The sequence below is a fragment of the Odocoileus virginianus genome, chromosome 2 (assembly GCF_023699985.2).
Source record: "Odocoileus virginianus isolate 20LAN1187 ecotype Illinois chromosome 2, Ovbor_1.2, whole genome shotgun sequence".
In the NCBI taxonomy this organism is placed as follows: Eukaryota; Metazoa; Chordata; class Mammalia; order Artiodactyla; family Cervidae; genus Odocoileus; species Odocoileus virginianus.
Genome location: NC_069675.1, coordinates 1,964,207 through 1,971,719, shown reverse-complemented (window position 1 = coordinate 1,971,719; position 7,513 = coordinate 1,964,207).

The following is a 7,513-nucleotide window of genomic DNA, read 5'->3' as shown; positions in this document are numbered from 1 at the left end:
ATCCGCACCACTCGGCGCTGGAACTGCTGGGCGTGGATTAAGGGCAATCACACCTGCCTTGAACCTTGGACGGTGGAGGGAGCCAGCACTGCTGAGGGCCTGCTAAGTGCCCAGCACCCTGTAGACTCTGCCCACGTGACCTCATTTAATCTCAAGAAGCCTTTCCAGCGGGTGTCACCCACCTCCAGGCTCAGAGTGGAGAAGGAACATGCCCAGGCCACATAGAGGGCAAGTGGGCCTCTTGACTGGAGACGGCTGACTGTCCCCACTGCCTCTGTGCCCCTTGCATAAAACCCACACACTTGAAAACTGCATCTGTGAGTCTGCCTCTTTTTTTGTTATATTAACCAGTTTGTTGTATATTTTTAGATTTCATATATGAATATCACACAGTATTTGCTTTTACCTGCCTGACATTTCATTGAGTCTAGTGTCCTCCAAGTCCATCCATGTTGTTGCAAATGGCGTTTTTATTCTTTTTCATGGCTTAGTAGTGTTCCATTGTGTATGTGTGTGTGTATCTGTGTATCTCACATCTTCTTTATCCATTCATCTGTTAATGGACATTTAGGTTACTTCTATACCTGGGCGATTGCAAATAATGCTGCTATGAACATCGGGGTGCATGTATCTTTTCAAAGGAGTGGTTTGGTTTTCTCTGACATATACCCAGGTGTGCTGAGTCAGATGATAGTTCCAATTTTAGTATATTCAGAACCTCCATACTATTTTCCAAAGTGGCTGCATCATCAATTTACATTCCCACCAACAGTGTACGGGGGTTCTCTTTTCTCCACATCCTTGCCAACATGAATTGGAAGTATTAATATTGTTAAAGATTCAATACAACCCCTATCAAAATACTAATGGCATTTTTTGCAGAACTAAAGCAAATAATTTTAAAATGTGTTCAGTTCAGTTCAGTTCAGTCACTCAGTCGTGTCCGACTCTTTGGGACCCCATGAATTGCAGCACGCCAGGCCTCCCTGTCCATCACAAACTCCCAGAGTTTACTCAAACTCACACCCATCGAGTTGGTGATGCCATCCAGCCATCTCATCCTCTGTCGTCCCCTTCTCCTCCTGCCCCCAATTGCTCCCAGCATCAGGGTCTTTTCCAACGAGTCAACTCTTTGCATGAGGTGGCCAAAGTATTGGAGTTTCAGCTTCAACATCAGTCCTTCCAATGAACACCCAAGACTGATCTCCTTTAGGATGGACTGGTTGGATCTCCTTGCAGTCCGAGGGAGTCTCAAGAGTCTTCTCCAACACCACAGTTCAAAAGCATCAATTTTTCAGCACTCAGCTTTCTTCACAGTCCAACTCTCACATCCATACATGACCACTGGAAAAACCATAGCCTTGACTAGACGGACCTTTGTTGTGCAAAATAATGTCTCTGCTTTTTAATATGCTATCTAGGTTGGCCATAACTTTCCTTCCAAGGAGTAAGCGTCTTTTAATTTCATGGCTGCAGTCACCATCTGCAGTGATTTTGGAGCCCCCCAAAATAAAGTCAGCCACTGTTTCCACTGTTTCCCCATCTATTTCCCATGAAGTGATGGGACCAGATGCCATGATCTTAGTTTTCTGAATGTTGAGTTTTAAGCCAACTTTTTCACTCTCCTCTTTCACTTTCATCAAGAGGCTCTTTAGTTCTTCTTCACTTTCTGCCATAAGGGTGGTGTCATCTGCATATCTGAGGTTATTGATATTTCTCCCGGCAATCTGGATTCCAGCTTGTGCTTCTTCCAGTCCAAAACACAAAAGACCCCGAATAACCAGAGTGATCCTGAGAAAGAACAGAACTGGAGGAATCACTCGTCCTGACTTCAGACTGAACTACAAAGCTAGTCGTTAAAATAGTGTGGTGCTGGCATAGAAACAGGCACATAGGTCAATGGAGCAGACTAGAGAGCCCAGAAATAAACCCATGCATTTACGGTCAATTAATCTAGGATGAAGGGAGCAAGAATATACAGTGGAGAAAAGACAGTCTCTTCAATAAGTGGTGCTAGGAAAACTGGACAGCCATATATACAAGAATGAATTAGTACATTCTACTATACCGTATTCAAAACTCAAAATGGATTAAAGACCTAGACGTAAGACAGGAAACCATAAAACTCCTAGAGGAAAACATAGGCAGAATATTCTTTGAAAGAAATTGTAGCAGTACTTTTTTGGATCTCTCTCCTAAAGCAACGGAAATAATAGCAAAAGTAAACAAATGGGACCTAATTAAACTTGAAAGCTTTGGCCCAGCAAAAACAACCATCGACAAATGAAAAGGCAAACCACTGAATGAGAAAAATGTTTGCAAATGATAAAAGGAGTTAATATCCAACATATCTAAACAGCTCCTATAACTCAATGTAAAAAAAAAAAAACCAATTTAAAAATGGGTTGAAGAATTGAATATACATTTTCCCAAAGAGGCAATGGCCAACAGGCAAGATGCTCAACATAATCAGGGAAATGCAAATCAAAACCATGGTGAGGTCTTGCCTCATACCTTCCAGAATGGCTATTATCGAAAAGAAGACAAATAACAAATGCTGGCAAGGGTGTGGATCCCTGCCTTTCTGAAGCTCACCCTAGAGCACAGGGGAGAGAGGTCAGTCAAACACTGCATGTTAAATGTGTAAAGGGTTTGGTGCTGGAAGGAAAGTGCAGGGAGACCCAAGCGCACCCACCAGCCCAGCCTGGCTTGGGCTCGGGGTCCAGGCAGCTTGTGGAAGAAGGGACTCTTGAGGAGTGAGCAGTGGTTACTTGGAGGAAGGAGGCAGCCTTCCCTACGGAGGAGCAGCAGGCACGGAGCCCTGGAGGACGGTCAGGCCCTGCTCCTCACGCTGCGAGGCTGCCGGATAAATATGGGAATCCCTGAGGGGGTCAGAGCCACTCTGCTGGGGGAGCAGGGGGAAGATCTGTGGCATCCAAAGCAGAAGGAAACAGGCGCAGACGGGTTCTGGGAGAAGAAGACGGGGAGAGTGAGGAGAGCCTGAGCAGGAAGGGGGGAAAAGGGTGTGCCAGGCCACGTGCGAGGCATCCATGGGTCCTGGAGGCTGGAAAGGCTCTGATCTCTGGGGAGCAGAGTGGCTCCTGGGGCAGAGCTGGAAAGGCCAAGGGCAGGCTGGGCTCAGGAGGAAAGAGGCAAAACTTGAAGAGCATAAAGCACGCCTCAAGCTTAGTCATTTCTCTCCTGTTCAGTCCTGAGACTGCTGCATGCTCAAGCTGAGTCGCTTCAGTTGTGTCCGAGCGTCTGCAACCCCAAGGACTGTAGCCTCCCAGGTTCGTTTGCCCATGGGATTCTCCAGGCAGGAATACTGGAGTGGGTTGCCATGCCCTCCTCCGGGGAATTTCCCAAACCAGGGATCAAACCCAGGTCTCTCATGTCTCTTGCCTTGGCATGCAGGTTATTTACTGCTAGCATCACCTGGGAAACCCAGCCCTGAGACTAATCCGACTCAACCTCTCCGCCCTGGAGAGGGGTGGCACCCTCACCTCTGCACGACAGCTCACCCCCTGACCAGCGAGTTGTGACTTAAGAATCTGGCCTAAGTCACCCAAAACATCAGGAAGCACTCGATGCACGGGGAGGGCTGGGCCGGGGGCCCCCTGATGCCGACTCACCCTCCGAGCAGGTTGGGGCAGAGCGGCTGCTCCCTGTTAAGCGTGTCTCTTCCAGGTTTCACGCTGTGGTTTGCCCCACAGCATGCATTTCAGACTCTGAGGAGTTGTTGAGTAAACATTAGAATTTCGCGGGTGCATCCTGGAACAGCCTCGATCGCAGGCATTTTGCTCCGACTCACACTTCTACCTGGACTTCCTCCTAAGGCCTCCCTATGGAAACTGACCTCTTCTGGACGACCAGTCACCCGCTCCTAGAGAAACCGCTTGACTGGAAGCCTTTGACCTCCCACCTACTGTGCTAGTGGGCCCTCTTTTGCTGTCTGTTCTCTGCATTTGTTTTCTCTTGGAAAAAATACACTTACTAATGTATATTAGTAAGGAAAGTTGTACTAATGCCCCCACCCATCTCTTCCAAATCAAGGCAACTGTTTCAGCTCCGTACATTATTTTTGGTTTTATTCTTTAAAATGTTGATTGATCGATTTAGCTGTCCAGGCCTTAGTTGCAGCACACAGGATCTTCACTCTTCTTTTTGGCATGCAGATTCTTTTAGTTGTGGCATGTGGGATCTAGTTCCCTGGCCAGAGGTTGAACCCTGGCCTGCTGATTTGGGAGGTGGAGTCTTAGCCACTGGACCAGCAGGGAAGTCCTGCATATCGCCCTTTAGGACTCATGAAGAGGCAGTCCTGAAACAGCGGCAGAAACTCTCTGAACTTCAGTTTCCACCTGGTGACCTGTTTATTCATTCAGTCTCGAACACACCCTCCAAGCCCCACGCCCACAATGTCTGAGCACAGGTGACCAGGCTGAGGAGGGAGGGATGTGAGAGTCTGCGTGGTGGAGGGGGTCCACTGTCCCTGGGAGCATCCCAAGTGCAGCCACGAGGGCCTTTGCCAAGGCCAGTGTGACTTCTCGTCCAGGGAAGAGAGGGGAGTCCAGCAGGTGCCCACGTCTCTTTACTCCTTGGAAGGCTTGGTCAGTGCCAAGCACTTGGGACAAAAACAGGGGCCCAGCGAACAGCTCGTAATTCTATGCGTTGGCGTAGGGACCCTGGAGATCTGGGACAGCATAAAATCAGAAAACATAATAAGACTGTAAAACTTTAGCCAAGCAGATTATGAAACTCGGTGCAGAAGAATGGCATGTCCTTTTGAGGAGTAGTAGCAACTTGCTTATTCAGCCCTTGGTTTTGTTATTTAGTTGTTAAGTCATGTCCAACTCTTTGTGACCCCATGGACCAGAACCCACCAGGCCCCTCTGTCCATGGGATTTCCCAGGCAAGAATACTGGAACGGGTTGCCATTTCCTCCTCCAGGGCATCTTCCCCACCCAGGGATCGAACCCTCATCTCCTGCATTAGCATGCAGATTCTTTACCCCTGCTAGGGAAGCCCATGACCCTCACCTCTCAATACCTAGTACTTGACACAGTGTCTGCAACATGGAAAGAGTGGTGAGGGCTTGTTGAAGGACAGGGAGGGAGGGTGGGGAAGGGAGGGAAGTGAGAAAGGAGGACGACGTTACACATGCCGGCGGGCTTCCGGAGAACCTGGGGCCCCTCAGGCTCCATGGTGCTGTGTCCCACTGGTTTCCTGAGCTTGCCAGGAAGTGTGTCCTTTGGGTAAACTGATTTCTATCACTATAAACCGACCAGTTCTTCCAGCTCTGGGGCTTAAAAAAAAGAAAGAAAGGGCTCTTGGCTGCCCCACTTCTTGGTCCATGACTCAGAAGAGCAGAGCTCTTGCAAGGAAGGGAGGGGAGCTTCACCTGGGTGATCGAGACAGAGGCTCCCGAGAGCTGCACCCAGAGGTCTGCAGGACATAGCTTGGCTGCCCAGAGTGGATAGCACCTCAGCCCCTAGGAGGAGGCTGGCTCTCATCCGACCAGCTCAGCTCTCTGAGGGCAGCAGACCTGACTGTGCAAAGCTACCATTGCACCACAGAAGGTGTTTCAGACCCCATAGCCTCATAGGCTCACCCCCTCCTAGGCAAAAGACTTTCTAGACCTCATCCATTTCCCAAACATCAATCCCCTCACCCCATCACCCCTCCGATCCATCATCTTCTATAAATCCCTTAAACATCAGAGGGACCCGGATCCTGGGATTACCAGGTTCTCTGAGGCAAGACGTCACCTCCCCTGTGCCCCTCTCCCCACCCCTGGTTAGTTAATGGGAAGGAGCAACTCCGTGAGAAACCCATTCTCAAGAAGACCTGTGACTACGTCCGCTCAGCACCAGACAAATTACCCAGACCCACAAGGGCTGTGTCCGTACCGTGGGATGCCATGCCATCTGTGCTGGAGAAGGACACTAGACATCCATGTGCAGACTGAGGAGCATGGCCAGGAAAGCCCATCATTTGGAGATGAAATGGGGAAGCTGCCGGCCAGTACCCTGGACGCAATCTTCTTTTAAGAAAGTATCTATTTGTAAATATGTAGATAAATGATTCCCTGGTAGGAGAGAAGCCACACTTTTCACAGTGGATCCCTCTGGGGACAAGAGTGATGGGTAAGGGGGTGGGGAGGCCGAGGGGAGGAGAGAGATGTCAATTTTTCATGAATAGTGGACATGGAACAGGGGGCTTCCCAAGTGGCACAGTGGTAAAGAATCCGCCTGCAATGCAGGAGACCTGGGTTCCACCCCTAGGTCGGGAAGCTCCCCTGGAGAAAGAAAATGGCAGCCCAGTTAAGTATTCTTGCCTGGAGAATTCCATGGACAGGGGAGGCTGGTGGACTACAGTCCATGGGGTCGAAAAGAGTCGGACATGACTGAGCATGCATGCTCGGACAAGGAACAGAGAGCTTGTCATTGGAAATCCGATTCAGGAAAGCATCTTGGCTCTAGCCTGCTGACCTGGGGAGGCTCTGCATTCTGCTCCACCAGGAGCTGGTGCCTGCAGCCCAGCCAGCTGGGGGCAGGAGACCCTGAACCTCAGAGCTCCCCACTTTCTCGGAAACGCCATCTTCTTTCTCTCCGCCCTCACATGGTCCTGCCCTCTAGTAGGCAGGCTAGAAGTGTGGCTAGACAGAGACGGCTGCGCGTCTGAGGCCGTGGATAGGGAGCTGTGGGGTCCCGCTGGTGAACAGCTCTGCTGTCTGCTTGCCTGGGCTGGTGTCGCAGTCCTCTTGCCCTGGGTTTCCTTCCTGCACAGAGGACCTGATCATTCACACTACCATCCAGGCATCTGGTTGTTCTGAACTGTGGCCTCTGGCTTTCTCTTCTGCAGAGCATCTTCCACAAAAATAGCCACATACAGGCTCCACTGGTGGCCCAGTGGTTAAGAATCCATCTTGCAATTCAAGGGACACTGGTTTGATCCCTGCTCTGAAAAGATCCCACATGCCTTGGAGCAACTAAGCCTGTGTACCAGAGCTACTGAGGCCGTGCTCTAAAACCCTTGAGTCACAAGTGCTGAGCCTGCATGCTGCAGCTACTGAAGCCTATGTGCCTAGAGCCCATGTTCTGCAACGAGAGAAGGCACCTCAATGAGAAACCCGTGCAATGCAACAAAGGGTACCCCCTCTCACCACAACTAGAGAAAGCCCTCCTGAGGCAAAGAAGACCCACCGCAGTCCAAAAAAAGGAAAAAGAGCCACGTAGTGCGTCAGGGTTGCACCCCTAATTTTATCACAATTATGGCCCTCTCTCTGGTCCCACGCTGAATATACGACAGACACTTTGGAGAACCCTCAGCTTGTTGAGAGTGAATTTGGTATATCTGGGTTAAAAAACTCTCTTCTGTTTACTCACTGAGCAACTTCAGATGAATGATTTGATTTCTGGGTCTTGCTTTGCTGGTCTACAGAACGAGCGTACTCCCCTCCCACTGGGGTCTTTGTGAATTCACTGAGATCATGCGTGTCATGCGCCCTTTGTGG